The 13,795-nt window shown below is 48.0% G+C and overlaps 1 long non-coding RNA gene across 2 annotated transcripts; it reads left to right on the plus strand.

Moving 5' to 3' along the window:
- The first annotated feature begins 551 nt into the window (after positions 1-551).
- Positions 552-13,220, plus strand: LOC103170777. 2 transcript variants are annotated; one of them, XR_003764172.2, is made up of 4 exons: positions 552-931; positions 8,810-9,019; positions 11,832-12,012; positions 12,724-13,220. It is a non-coding gene; the product is annotated as an uncharacterized LOC103170777 (long non-coding RNA). The 2 variants fall into 2 exon arrangements; XR_003764173.2 differs by having other exon boundaries at positions 12,727-13,220.
- Positions 13,221-13,795: the final 575 nt, after the last annotated feature.

Raw genomic sequence — 13,795 nt, forward strand, 5'->3', positions numbered from 1 at the left:
GGGGAGAGGCTGGCTTGAGGCCTCGGGGCTTTTCCAGAAGGAAAGAAATCATGTTTTGAGGTTGGAAAGCCCTGACTCAGGTCACTTTTATACACAACTCATTTCACTTCCAGCTGTGTCATCCTTTGTGCTTAAGCCTCTTGGGAAGTCATTTGCCCTGGAAAGAAATATTCATAAAATAATCTGCAGAACACTTGAAAATGTCAAAAAGAAGAGGCCCTCTCTTCAGTCCAGGCGGGGGAGGGGGGGGGAGGTGAGTTCTGGGAAGAGGAGGAGACACCACCTGCTGTTGGCCAGCCCGATTCCAATTTGAGTACCTTCTGTCCTTTCCGGCTCTCCCTGGGTCAATTGCTTTTGTTTTCATTTCTGGTTTAGACAGTAACCGGGGGTGCCCTCTGCCCCCTGCTATTTTGATTTGAGATGGGCAGGACGTGTGCTCCAGTGTCCCTTCGGTAGGAGCGCTGGACTCCCCTCCGCCTCCCACCTCCCCGTGACTTTTAAGTCCTTCTGCTTGTTTATGATCTACGGAGCTTTCGCTCCGTCTATCGCATTTAACAAGCACTAGGAAGAAAGGGAGAAAGCTTTTAGCCGAAAGGCAAAAGCAGCACTTTTTTTTTTTTTATTATTTAATGGAATTTAAAGATAGTCCAGGCCGAGGAAGTGAGCGAATACAAGGTGAGGGGGTGGGAAGGATATGGAAAGCTCCGGCTTTTCATAACATTCCTCCCACGGAAGGACGGTTGGGATGGGAGAGGCGGCGTGCCCTGCCAGCCTCTGACAGCTGCACCGTGTGGGTGCCGGGGTGGGCGGCCCGCTGTGGGAAGCCCTTCTGATCCGGAAGGATCCCCCCAACCTCCTCCTCCTCCTGCCACCTCAGTCTGCTCTCTTGCCTTCTCCCTGAGCCTGGAGTCTCTAAGTGGCCCCGAGGATGGTAAGTCACTCAATTAATCGTATTTACTGAGTGCTGTCTCTGCACAGAGCGTTCATTCATTCAATTGTATTTATTGAGCATTTACTGTGTGCAAAACCCTGTACTAAGCTCTTGGGAGAGTACAGTATAACAATATAACAGACATATTCCCTGCCCACAGTGAGCTTACAGTCTAGAGGATGGGAAGGGTGGGGAGGGGAGGAAGGAAGGAGGGAAGGAAGAGGGGAAGGAGAAGAAGGAGGTGGGGGGGAGAAGAAGGGGAGGTGGGAAGGAGGAGTCGGGGGGAGGAGGGCAAAGAGGAGGGAAGAGAAGGGGAGAGGAGGGGAAGAAGGAAGAGAAGGGGGAAGAAAGAGGGAGGGGGAAGGAGGAGGGAGGCGAGAGGGAAAAGAGGAGGGAAGGACGTAGAAGTAGAGGAGGGGAAGCTGCCTGCAGCTGCTGTCGCTACGGAGCGAGCCAGGGCCGACCGTTCGGATCACAGGGGGATTGCAGCAGTCAGCCAGCCAGTCAGTCGTATCTACCGAGCACCTACCATGTGCAGAGCACTGGTCTGAGTGCTTGGGAGGGTACGACAGAACAATAAACGGGCATTTCCTGGCCGCAGTGAGTTTTCGGTCTAGAGGGAGAGACTGACGTTAGTATAAATAAATTAAAGAGAGGGACACAAGTGCCGTGGGGCTGGGAGGGGGAAATCGCAGGGGGATCTCTGCCCCACCCATCTCTCTGTGGGTGCCAGAACTTAATAACAACAATATCATTAATAAAAACAATAATAGTCCTTGACGAGTGCGATGTGCCGGGCATATTTCTAAGCACTAGGGTAGATATAAGCTAATCAGGTGGGACCCAGTCCCTGTCCCACATGGGGCTCACAGTCTTCATCCCCATTTTACAGATGAGGTAACTGAGGCCCAGAGAAGTAAAGCGACACAGCAGACGGGTGGCAGAGCCGGGATTAGAACCCAGGTCCTTTTGACCCCCAGGCCCGGCCTCCACCCACGGAGCCACACTGCTTCTCTTCCTGGGAACTTACTTAGCGGTAAGCTGGTTAGCCCTGAGCGTCGGAGAGGAAGCGGCCTGCTCCTCTCTAGGCACAGCCCGTGCTGGCGCCAGGCAACAGGAGGGGGAGAGAAACACAGCAGCTTCATAAATCATCCTCTACAGGGAAAATCGGTCTTTCGGGGACAGGCGAAAACACTTGGCTGGTTTGGGCGGCCTAAGAGCTGGGAGTGGGGCCCAGGAACGTGGGAGGGTTGGGAAGGCTGTGGAGGAGGATGGATAGAGATAAAGCATGGGCAGAATTTCAACCTCCAGGGACCTAATTTGGGCACAGTCCCGCAGGGGAGCTGCTTTCTCGCGTCTTTTCTAACTCGTCGTGCCCCCGGGGGCTTCCGATCGAGAAGCCCGGGACCTGTAATAGAACTGGTAGTATTTCTATAGTGTTTAGTATTTCGATAGTATTTATTAAGCATCTACTATGTGCAGAGCACTGTACTAAACGCTTGCAGTGTACAATTCGGGAACAGACAAGAGACCATCCCCGCTCAACGCCGGGCTCACAGTCTCAGTGGAAAGAGCACGGGCTTTGGAGTCAGGGCTCGTGAGTTCGAATCCCAGCTCCGCCCCTTGTCGGCCGTGTGACCCTGGGCCAGTCACTTAACTTCTCTGTGCCTCAGTTCCCTCATCTGTAAAAATGGGGATGAAGACCGTGAGCCCCACGTGGGACAACCTGATTCCCCCGTGTCTACCCCAGCGCTTAGAACAGTGCTCGGCACATAGTAAGCGCTGAACAGGTACCAACATTATTATCATTAAACGGGGGAGACCCACGGCAAAGCAAAACAGAACAAAACAAAAACAAGACATCGTCAAGATAAATAGAATCAAGGAGATATACACCTCATTAACAGAATAAACAGGGTAATAATACATCCAAACAACGATGTTGGTATTTGTGAAGCGCTTACTATGAGCAGAGCACTGTTCTAAGCGCTGGGGTAGATACAGGGTCATCGGGTTGTCCCACGTGAGGCTCGCGGTCTTAATCCCCATTTTACAGATGGGGTCGCTGAGGCCCAGCGAAGTGAAGTGACTTGCCCAACGGTCACACGGCTGACAAGTGGCAGAGCCGGCATTAGAACCCATGACCTCTGACTCCCAAGCCCGGGCTCTTTCCCCCGAGCCACGCTGAGCACAGTGCTGAGGGGAAGGGGAGGAGAGGGGGAGCGGAGGGAAAGGGGGGCTCAGTCTGGGAAGGCCTCCTAAGCCTTACTTTATTAAGCACTTACTGTGCGCAGAGCACTGTACTACTAACAACACTAATAATGGTATTTCTTAAGCACTTACTTCGAGCCCCTTGTTGGGCAGGGATTGTCTCTATCTGTTGTACGTTGTGCAACATCCCAAGCACTTAGTACAGCGCCCTGCACACAGTAAGTGCTCAGTAAATACGATCGAATGAATGAATGCCAAGTTCTGTGCGGGGGCGGATCGTTGGACACAGTCCCTGTCCTACATGGAGCTCATCGTCTCAATCTCCAATTTCCAGGTGAGGTAACTGAGGCACAGAGAAGGGAAGTGACTTACTTCCCCGCGGTCACGCCGCAGACAGGTGGCGGAGCCGGGATCGGAACCCATGACCTTCTGGCTCCCAGGTCACCCTCCACTTGGCCACGCTGCCAACTTATTGAGGGTCCAGACCGAGACGCGTGATAGGATCGATAGGGTCTATCAAGCGCCTACTGTGTGCAGAGCGCTGAACTAAACACTGGGAAAGAGTATCTAGGTGGCAATTAAACACAGAGCCTGTCCCTCGAGGAAGTCAAAACCTAGGATTCTTTAGCTTCGGTCCACTCAGAGAGGGAGGGGGTGGCAACAAATTTCTGACTGCTAAGGCAACTCTCTCCTTCCTAGATAACCTCACTAATCTACTCTAACCCGACCCGCACGCTCCACTCCTCTAACACCAACCTAATCCTTGAACCTCGATCCCATCTGCTCCACCACAGACCCCCTCACCCGCATATTAAGAAGCAGCGTGGCTCAGTGGCAACAGCCCGGGCTTGGGAGTCAGAGGTCGTGGGTTCTAATCCCGCCTCTGCCACCGATCGGCTGTGTGACCTTTGGGCAGGTCGCTTCACTTCTCTGGGCTTCAGTGACCTCATCTGGGAAATGGGGATGAAGACTGTGAGCCCCAGGTGGGCCAGCCTAATTACCTTGTATCTACCCAGCGCTTAGAACAGTGCTTGGCACATAGTAAGCGCTTAACAAATACCAAATTATTATTACATTGAGCACTTAGTACAGTGCTTTGCACACAGTAAGCCTTCAGTAAGTATGATTGAATGGATTGAATTCTCCTCAGGCCTGGAATTCCCTCCCACTTCATATATGACAGTCCACTGCTCTCCCCCTTTTCAAAACTCTCCTCAAGTCGTATCTCCTCCAAGAAGCCTTCCCTGACAAAAAATCCTCTTATTTTGCCTATCTGCTCTCCCCTTAGTGTCAACTCTGCACTTGACTGTGTATCTTTAAGCACTTTTATATTCCCCCAAGTACCCTAGTAAACATTCTTATTCTCTATTTTTCCTACGCGTAATCCATTTTAATGTCCGTCTCCCCCGTAGACCGTTTGCTTCTTGTATTATAATGTACTTTCCCAAGCACCCAGAACACTGCTCCACACAACTAAATGCTCGACAAATATCTTCGACCGATAGATTGGTTGTTTGTTGTACATTTTGTTCCTAACTGAAAGTCCGCACTACGTGAATTTCCAATGTCTTCTGACTCGGAGCTGGATTGCACCTAAAATGGAATTTCCAGTGGCTGAAGCCACCGGGTCCTCTGGTAATAAACTGTAAGATGAAACAAAGAAGATATTTTCAGAGCCTACACAGGTCTGCCAGAGGTTTTCACTCCATTCTTTGGCTAGAAGAGACCAAAGAATCGGGGAGCTTTCTTCCAAAAACATGAACTTGTCCAGACCCAGCACACACCACTTGGGAAGAAAAGGGTGTAGGAGTGGTGTGTGTGTGTGAGTGTGTCTCTGTGAGAGAAAGACAGAGAGATAGAGAGAGAGAGAGTGGGTGTGTGTTAGTGCCTCCGTCAAAGACCATTAAAACACAAATTTTCCTCATGTGTAATCACTCCTCTCTGTTCCTATCAACCATTCAACGGTATTTATCGAGTGACTACTGCAGGCAAAACACTGTACTGAGCACCCGGGAGAGTACAACAGAGTTAGTAGATGTGTAAGCCCATCACTGGGCAGAGACGGTCTCGATCTGTCGCCCAGTTGTACATTCCAAGCGCTTAGTATAGTGCTCTGCACTCAGTACGTGCTCAATCAATACTGTTGAATGAATGAATGAATGAATGAATGATCCCTGCCTTCAGGGACTTTACAATCTAGGGGACTGTTACTCCGAGAATGTTCACTTTTTTAAAAAAAATTCAGCCTTTTTCTTTTCAGTTTTGCCTCCACTTCCTGATGTTTAAAGTTCCCTTGAAATATGAGCCAAGAATCCGGTCTTGCTTTGAAATGATCATATTTTGGTCCTAGTGTGATAAAAGAGAAAGAAAATCAGAAAAATTGTTTTGAAGAAACGTGTTAAAGGCTAAATCTGGGCTAATAATCATGGCCACAACTCGAGGCAAATATCTGTGCCTGGAAAGCAGAAGCTCTTGGGTCTGGTCATGAATATTTTTCATCCTTGCACTTATTTTTTTTCATTACATGGTTGATTTGGATGGAAAGTTAGGATGTGGAAGTGCTGCTGTTTTCAACTGGGGCGACGGAGACCGGTTTCTTGAACTCGCACAGCCAACGTTCAGTTCTCGAGGAAGAAAAGTTGCATGAAAAACTCGGGATGGAGGTGATATGAGGGATACCTTATTTTTGATGGTAAATCCCTTGAAGGCAGGAACCTGACGGAGTTCTTCAGAGCCCGAAGTGCAGTTCTCCGCATGCAAAATGCACTCAGAAAATCGTAAGCTCCTGAAAGACTGTAAACATATCACGGGTAGGAAAGGCATCTACCAACTCTGTTAGACTGTAATCACCCAAGCGTTTAGTTCAGTTCTCCGCACCCAGTAAGTCCTCAGGAAATGTGACCGATTGATTGATTGACTGAAGAGAGAGATCACGTCTGCAAACGCTATCACCCAAGTGCTTGGTACAGTCGATCGAGTACCAACTATCGACATAATCATTGTCTGATTGCTTCTCTACAGAGTGGACATAGTTCAAGAGGCAGGGCAAAGCTGAAGTAAGGGAGAAAAGTGATGCGATCAGAAAGTACAGGCCGATAAATCCCAGATACCATATTTACTTGCTTAATTGCCCCACTTTTTGTATCATTTTTGCAACCCAGGAAGAGGAGGGGCTATTCTCTGGAGAATTAAGTATAAAAAAGGAGAGCAGGAGAAAGTTAGAGAAGAGGAGGAAAAAAAGAAGGAAGGGAGAATGAAGAGGAAGATAAGAGAGCTCTTGAAATTACATCTATTACTTCTGTTGAACTCTATCAAATGCTTGCAGCCAATAAGTACATAATGAACTATAGTAACCCCCTTTCTCCCTTCTCGTCTTACTCCTCTGGCACCCGAGCTAACCCTGCTTACAATTACTGCCATTTGGTACTCAAAAAAGCCCCAAAACAGCAGCCAATATCTTTCATTCCCCCCTTGAAAACTAACAGTGGATGAGGTGAGAAATTATAATTGGAGGCAATTTTGTGAATTCATACGGTCATTCAAATACAAGTATTTTGTTTTTTTTCTTTTTCCATGTTATTTGCCTCAATCATTCAGATGACTGCCTCAATTCTCTACTTGGCTTGGGCTCTCAAAGCCTGGGAGACAGAAGGACCTGGGCTCTAATCCTGGCTCGGCCACTTGCCCGCTGTGTGACCTTGGGCAAGTCACTACACTTCTCTGGGCCTCAGTTATTTAATCTGTAATTGTGGGATTGTGTCCCACCCTTGAGAAGCAGCGTGGCTCCGTGGAAAGAGCACGGGCTTTGGGGTCAGGGCTCATGAGTTCGAATCCCAGCTCTGCCACTTGTCGGCTGTGTGACTGTGGGCGAGTCACTTCACTTCTCTGGGCCTCAGTTCCCTCATCTGTAAAATGGGGATTAAGACCGTGAGCCCCACGGGGGACAACCTGATTCCCCTGTGTCTACCCCAGCGCTTAGAACAGTGCTCGGCACATAGTAGGCGCTTAACAAATACCAACGTTATTATTATTATTACCTACCCTAGTACTTAGTACAGTGCCTGGTACATAGTATGTGCTAAACAAATACCACTGTCATTATTACGATTCTTACTTCAAGTGTTTAGTACGGTGCTCTGCACACGGTAAGCGCTCAATAAATATGATCGATTGACTGAAAGGTAGGCTTTATATTTATCTACACGTTCCCTGCCCGCAGTGAATGGTCTAGAGGAGGAAATAGACATTCGTAGAAATAAATAAATTTCACCCATGTACATAAAGTGCTGAGACGAGTGAATGGATGTTGCAAATCCACATGCAAGGATGACGCAGAAGGAAATGGGAGAAAAGGAAAAGAGGTCTTAGTCTTTCGGAGATACGTTTTTCATAAGGCTTTGAAGGTGGGGAGGGTGATCGTCCTTTGGATGAGAAGAAGCCGGGCCAGAGGCAAGGTGTGGGCAAGAGGTCAGTGCCGAGACGGACGAGGGTACAGTGAGTAGGTTGGCTTTAGAGGATCAAAGTCTGCAGTCTGGGTTGTAGTAACAAATCTAGGAGGCAAAGAAGGAGGGGACAAAGGTGGTCGAGTGCTTTAAAGCCAGTTGTGAGGAGATTCTGTTGGACGTAGAGATGGATGGACAACCACTGGAGGTTACTGAGGAATGGGGAAACGTGACCTGCACACGTTTATAGAAAAATGATCCGGGCAGCAGAGTGAAGTATGGACTGAAGTGGTGAGAGACGGAGGCAAGGAGATCAGCAAGGAAACTGAGGCAGTAACCAAGGCGGGATAGGATAAGTGCTTGAATTAACCCGGTAGCAGAACGGTTAGAGAGGATAGGGTGGATTTTAGCAGTGTTGTGGAGGTTGAACTCATAGGATTTGATGACAGATTGAATAGGTGGGTTTCAACTGGCAAGCCTGATAACGTATTTCCCTGCCGACCCTGCACAAGACCAGTCTGACTGTACTGATTAATCCAGTTGAGTAATAGAACTGAGGGTAAATTGTTTCCCCAAAGCCACACCAATTGTCAGAAGAGGGGACCACATACATACCCACAGCCTTCTAATTTCTAGGCCCTTGTGCTATCATGAGGCCACACTTCTAATTGATTACTCGTGGCTCTAGCTGGACAGTTCCCCACTTTCTGAGCCATTAGCTAAATGTTGATGCTTTGGGCCAATTGGCCAATTGCCCCTCTAATTCCTAAATGACATAGGCAATTAATTTGCATGGATAACTGGGAGGGGTGAGGAAAGGCTGCCCTTTGAAATGATTAAAAAAAAAAAAAAAAAGAGGCTCTGCAACCAGATACCCTCTTGAAGCTCTTTCCTCCAAGACACATTCACTCAAAAGTCATCGAAATCATTGTATCAGACTCTCCCAAGCACTCAGTACAGTGCTCTGCACATAGCGAGCACTCGATAAATACCACTGACTGATTTTGACTGGGAACAGAACCATCTACACTCTTTCCTCTGAAGCCCATTCTCCAGCGCTGCTCAGAAACCTCCTCTCAGAATTCTGCATTGGAAGGATCCGCTAGAAATTATCACTGGCCCATTTGAGCGGGTTTCGGCTCAGCCGAATGTTGAAGCGTCCCGCCAAATCTGATTCTCCTACCCTGATTCTGAGGATAACGATTCTAACTCCCGGTCCATTTAGTCTTCTAGCAAAAGCATGAGTTTCCTGGGCGGAAAGAGCAGCCTGACAGGTTGGAGAAACCAAGACGTGCATCATGTTATGAACTGGTGAATAGCCAGAGGAATGAAGAATTTTAGCTCAAGTTCCCTAAAACCAGCAATCTCGGCAATTTTTGCACACACCCCACAGCGCTTGGCCGACTTCTCGCCCGCTCCAGAGGATCTTCGTTCGGTAAGTCACCTGGAAACGTCTCCACCCAGAATATCGGTATTTCGTCAGAAATCATTAGGATCAAAGCCTAGGCGGCTTTAGCGAAGGAGCTCCTAACCTCTTGATTCCCCCAGATGGTTTTTATACAGCATTTAATTAAGAGCCCTAGAGCTTGTCCAATACTCATCAGTACCTGATCGTTAAAATGTGGTGTGACATTAGAATGGGCTTCGGAAAGCAGTGCAACCTTGCAGTTAGTCGAAGCACATTCACATATCGGCAGAGCAAAGATTTGGGGTGAGTACGGATTACGGAAGCAGCATGGCCTGGTGGGAAGATCACAGGCCTGGGAGTCAGGAGGACCTGAGTTCAAATCCCGGCTCGTCCCGCATCTGCTGTGTGACCTGGACAGGTCACAGCCTCCCTGTGCCTCGGTTACCTCATCTGTAACATGGGGATTAAGAGTGTGAGCCCCTTGTGGGACAAGGATTGTGCCCAACCTGACTAGCTCGTAGCGACCCCACCACTTAGGACAGCGCTCGACACATAGTAAGCGCTTAACGAATACCCTCATTATTATCATTATTATTACAGAGGCACTTGTAATAATGGAGAGCTTCAGAGGGGCGAGAAAGAGCGGGGGGAGAGAGCAGTAGGGGAGGCTGAGAAGGGAACCAACAGGAGGGAACTAGACCGCAAGTTCTTCCTCTAGGCTGTAAGTTCACTGTAGGCGGGGAAAGGTGTTGTACTATACTCTCCCAAGCGTTTAGTACAGCACTCTGTACACGGTAAGCACTCCAAAAATGCCATAAACCTATTGACTGACTGGAAGCCAAGAGCTCCATCTCTCAGCGGCTGGGGAGTGGCACCTTCCGGCTCCTCCTCTAAGCTTCCCTGAGCTGGCTCTCTCCCACTCAACTCTCCGCGTACTTCCTCTCTCCCTCCGTGCCAGCCATGACCTCACCCTCCGACCCTCCCGGGAACTTATCGCGATATTAGATCAGCTCCAAAAACCGTGGTCTGTGAAATGGCTTTGGCCCGCTGGACGCCGCAGAACCGTTTGCCAGACCCTATCGCTGCACGCTCCCAAAGCATGGGGCTGTTTCCTTAGTGGAATTGGGGTTTTTTTCTTACTCGAAATAGACTGGCACCTCCATTTCATAATAGCCATAAGACTCTCCACGGTCCTGGATTTTTAGGGGATCGTTTCACAGCCCAAGAGGCCTATGATGCTTATTTTTCAGCCTCTTGCCTTCCAATACACCCAAAGCATACAATAATCCCTCAGACCTCAGCCATTGCCTAGTGAATCACACTAACACATAGGCAGTATTATTAACCAGAGCACTCTCTTAAGTCCAATTGATTTCCTTGCTTCTGCCTCACAGATATGGATGAAAAGATGTAGCATTTTCATCTCTCGGTGGAGGAAGGGAATCGAGAAGGGAAGGCAGGGGAACCGTCTGAAAGAGGGTTCAGTGATCCTGGAGGTCTTTCGACTGCAAGTAGTGGAGTGAATCTGGCTTATATTTCATAAGCACTGATCGAAAAAGAAAAAGAAAAAAAAAAAAAAAACGCACCAGACATATTGCTAGAAATGAGAAGTCAGTCAGTGGGAACAAAATTCACTTTAGGCTGCTAATTTGTTAAGTAATGAAGTCTTTCCCGACATAAAAGCTACATTAGGTATCCATTAAGCTATAAAGTGGAATAAGCAACAAAATCAGAGATAGCACTTTCTCCCTTCCCATGCCACAGACTCGGGGCCAGGGCGAAGCGGGGAAGAGAAAGTCAGGTTACCAACACATTGTAGTCGATGGGAGACTCCAAATCAGATATGAGCTCTCAATAGAATACTCCTTCAAAAGAAAGAAGAAGAAAAAAGCCAGAATTGAATAAAAGCACCACCCAGCAATCAAACATTCACTAGAACACTGCTTCAAGAGAAAGAAGGAAGAGCCAGGATTGAATAAAAACACCCTCACCGAAGAGATGTGGAATAAATTAAGAAGCCTGAACATCCACGCCCAGCTAACGGCCTGCGGATTATCAACCGAGCAGCGCCTCTTATCGAGTGCTTTTTGCGTGCACAGCACCACACTAAACACTTGGAAAAGCACCATACAACAGAGTTGAGAGATACCATCCCGCCAGGACCTTCCAGTCTACAGAGAGAGACGGGCATTGAAATAGATTAGGGATGGTCTCAAGATTAAAGACCAATCAGTGGCATTTATCGCGCATTTACTCTGTGCAGAGCACTGTACTGAGTGCTTGGGAGAGTAAAATGCAGCAGAATTACCAGTCAGGTTCCCGGCCCATAACGAGCTCACAGTCTAGAGGGGGAAAGGATGGAAGGATGGGGAACTAGTAGAGCAAATTAGAGGGAGAGGGTGAAATTAGAGAGCGTTCAGAAAAAAGGCAAAGGACAGATGAAAGTGGTGAAGAGAGTCCAGGGACAGACTAATTAGGAGGATTAAAAGGCTGAAATGGGTACACAGATGGAGAATCGGAGATACTAGCGGGGGGCGAGCTTCACAAGTGGGATACAAGCGGGTAGGAGACCCGGAATAAAAATTTGAGAAAAATGGGTCCCCGATCAGGTTGGGGATCCCTCTAGAAAACCATACTGGTTCGGTAAGGACTGAACTGGTCCCAAGCACTCCAGATTTTCCAAGCAGCGTATGGAATTCTGAGCCAAATAATTCTTTTTTAAAGTCAACTAAAAGTCGATCGAAAAAAATGTAGGAAGCACTTCACGGACCCTAATTAATCCCCACATCGCTGCCGTGAAGGACGGAGATAAGCGTTCTTCTCCTTATTTGACAAACAGGGAAACGGAGATTAAGTGGCCTGCCGATGGTCATGGATCATGTCAACGGCGCGGGTGGGATTAGATCCTTAAATCCCCACCCAAGGTGGAGATGGGCTCCGGGGATGCTTGGTAATCGGAACCCTCGGCCGGGATGGATCCTCCTCCAGCCACCTGGATCCTCGGAAGAACTCTCATCGGGGTGAGTCTCTTACAGGAGAAGCGGCCTGGTGTGACGGATAGAACGCTGGCCTGGGACTCAGAAGGTCATGGGTTCTAATCCCAGCCCTGCCACTTAATTATCATTATTATTACGGTACCTGTAAAGTGCTTATTATGCACCAGGCACTATACTAAGCGCTGGGGTTGATACAAGCAATTCAGGTTGGACACATTCCCTGTTCCCCCCGGGGCTCACAGTCTCAATCTCCATTTTACAGAGGAGATAACTGAGGCCCAGAGAAGTGAAATGAATCGCCCCGGGTCGCACAGCAGGCAAGGGGAGGAGCCGGGATGGGCAAGTAAAATGGGTAAAGGGACTATGTCCAACCTGATTTGCTTGTGTCTACCCAGCGCTCAGTACAATGCCTGGCACATAGTAAGCACTTAACAAATACCACAAGTATTAATACTGTGGTCTCTCTAGACCGCAAACTTTTGCGGGCAGGAACGTGCCTTCATCTCCGTTATATTGTACTCTCCCAAGCTCTTAGTACACTGCTCTGCACACAGTAAGCGCTCAGTAAATACCATCAATCGACTGCCTGGATGAATAGGCCCCTTTCTCAATTACCTTTCCTTCCCCCATGGCCTAAAAGTACTGTGGAGCAGGATTCAGGCTGAGCTTCCAGGAAGATGATCTCAGAGGTTGCCGGCAACCTAGAGTTCAGCAGTTTGATTTTCTTTCCTCCAGCAGAAAAAGGAGAGCTCTTCAGAGATCGCTTGGAGCTTTTGTTCTTTTTCACACAAAGTCCCGTCCCCCAGACACTAAGCCCGGCTGGAAGTCCATGTCAAGGACAGCAGAGGGGTAGGAGAAGACTGTAAAGCCACAATCAGTGAATCAATCAATCAGATTTGAGGATGTTTATAGCGTACAGAGCTCCGTATCAAGTATTTGGGTGAGTACGCTGTAACAAAGTTGTAAGACACATTCCCTTCCAACCGTGAGCTTACGGTCCGCTCAGAAAAACATACAAGAGTCAGAATTCCTTCTTCTATGTGAAAATTTGCCCACTCCACTACTTAGTGCAGTGTCGGCCACATAGCGCTTAACAAATACAATTTTTTAAAAATCTTGAATGTATTTGTCAAAGGGTGTATGGTTGCTAGTCCTCCTCTAGGATGTAAACTCATTATGGGCAGGGAATGTGTCCACTGGTTCTGTTGTATTGTACCCTAATAAAAATAATAATAATGGTATTTGTTAAGTGCTTATTATGGGCCAAGCACTGTTCTAAATGCTGGAGTAGATTCAAGGTAATCAGGTTGTCCCACATAGGGTTCACGGTCCTCATCCCCATTTTCCAGATGAAGTGACTGAGGCACGGAGAAGCGAAGTGACTTGCCCGAGATCACACAGCTGACAAAAGGCAGAGCCGGGTTAAGAACCCACGACCCCTGACTCCCAAGCCCGTGCTGCTCCTCCCAAGCACTTTGTACGGTGCTCTGCACATAGGAAGTGCTCAAGGAATATGATCGATTGATTAGTCCAAGTACCTTAACTGGGCATTTTCTGATTTATTTTCTGTTTATTTAAATACACGCCATAATTCTTATTTTGTAGTCAGTGGAATTTCACGTGACTATAATAATAATAACAATTACGGTGATTGTGAAGCGCTCCCTACGTGACAAACACTGTTCTATTTGAACAGGGGGGTTAATCAGTCCATCCGATGTCTGGTCTAGAGAGAAGGTCCCATCATTTTCCTTAAAAGGATTCAAGGTGAGAGGAAGAAGACGGTAAGCCTAATCTTTGCCACGTG

The sequence above is a fragment of the Ornithorhynchus anatinus genome, chromosome 14, assembly GCF_004115215.2.
Source record: "Ornithorhynchus anatinus isolate Pmale09 chromosome 14, mOrnAna1.pri.v4, whole genome shotgun sequence".
Lineage (NCBI taxonomy): Eukaryota > Metazoa > Chordata > Mammalia > Monotremata > Ornithorhynchidae > Ornithorhynchus > Ornithorhynchus anatinus.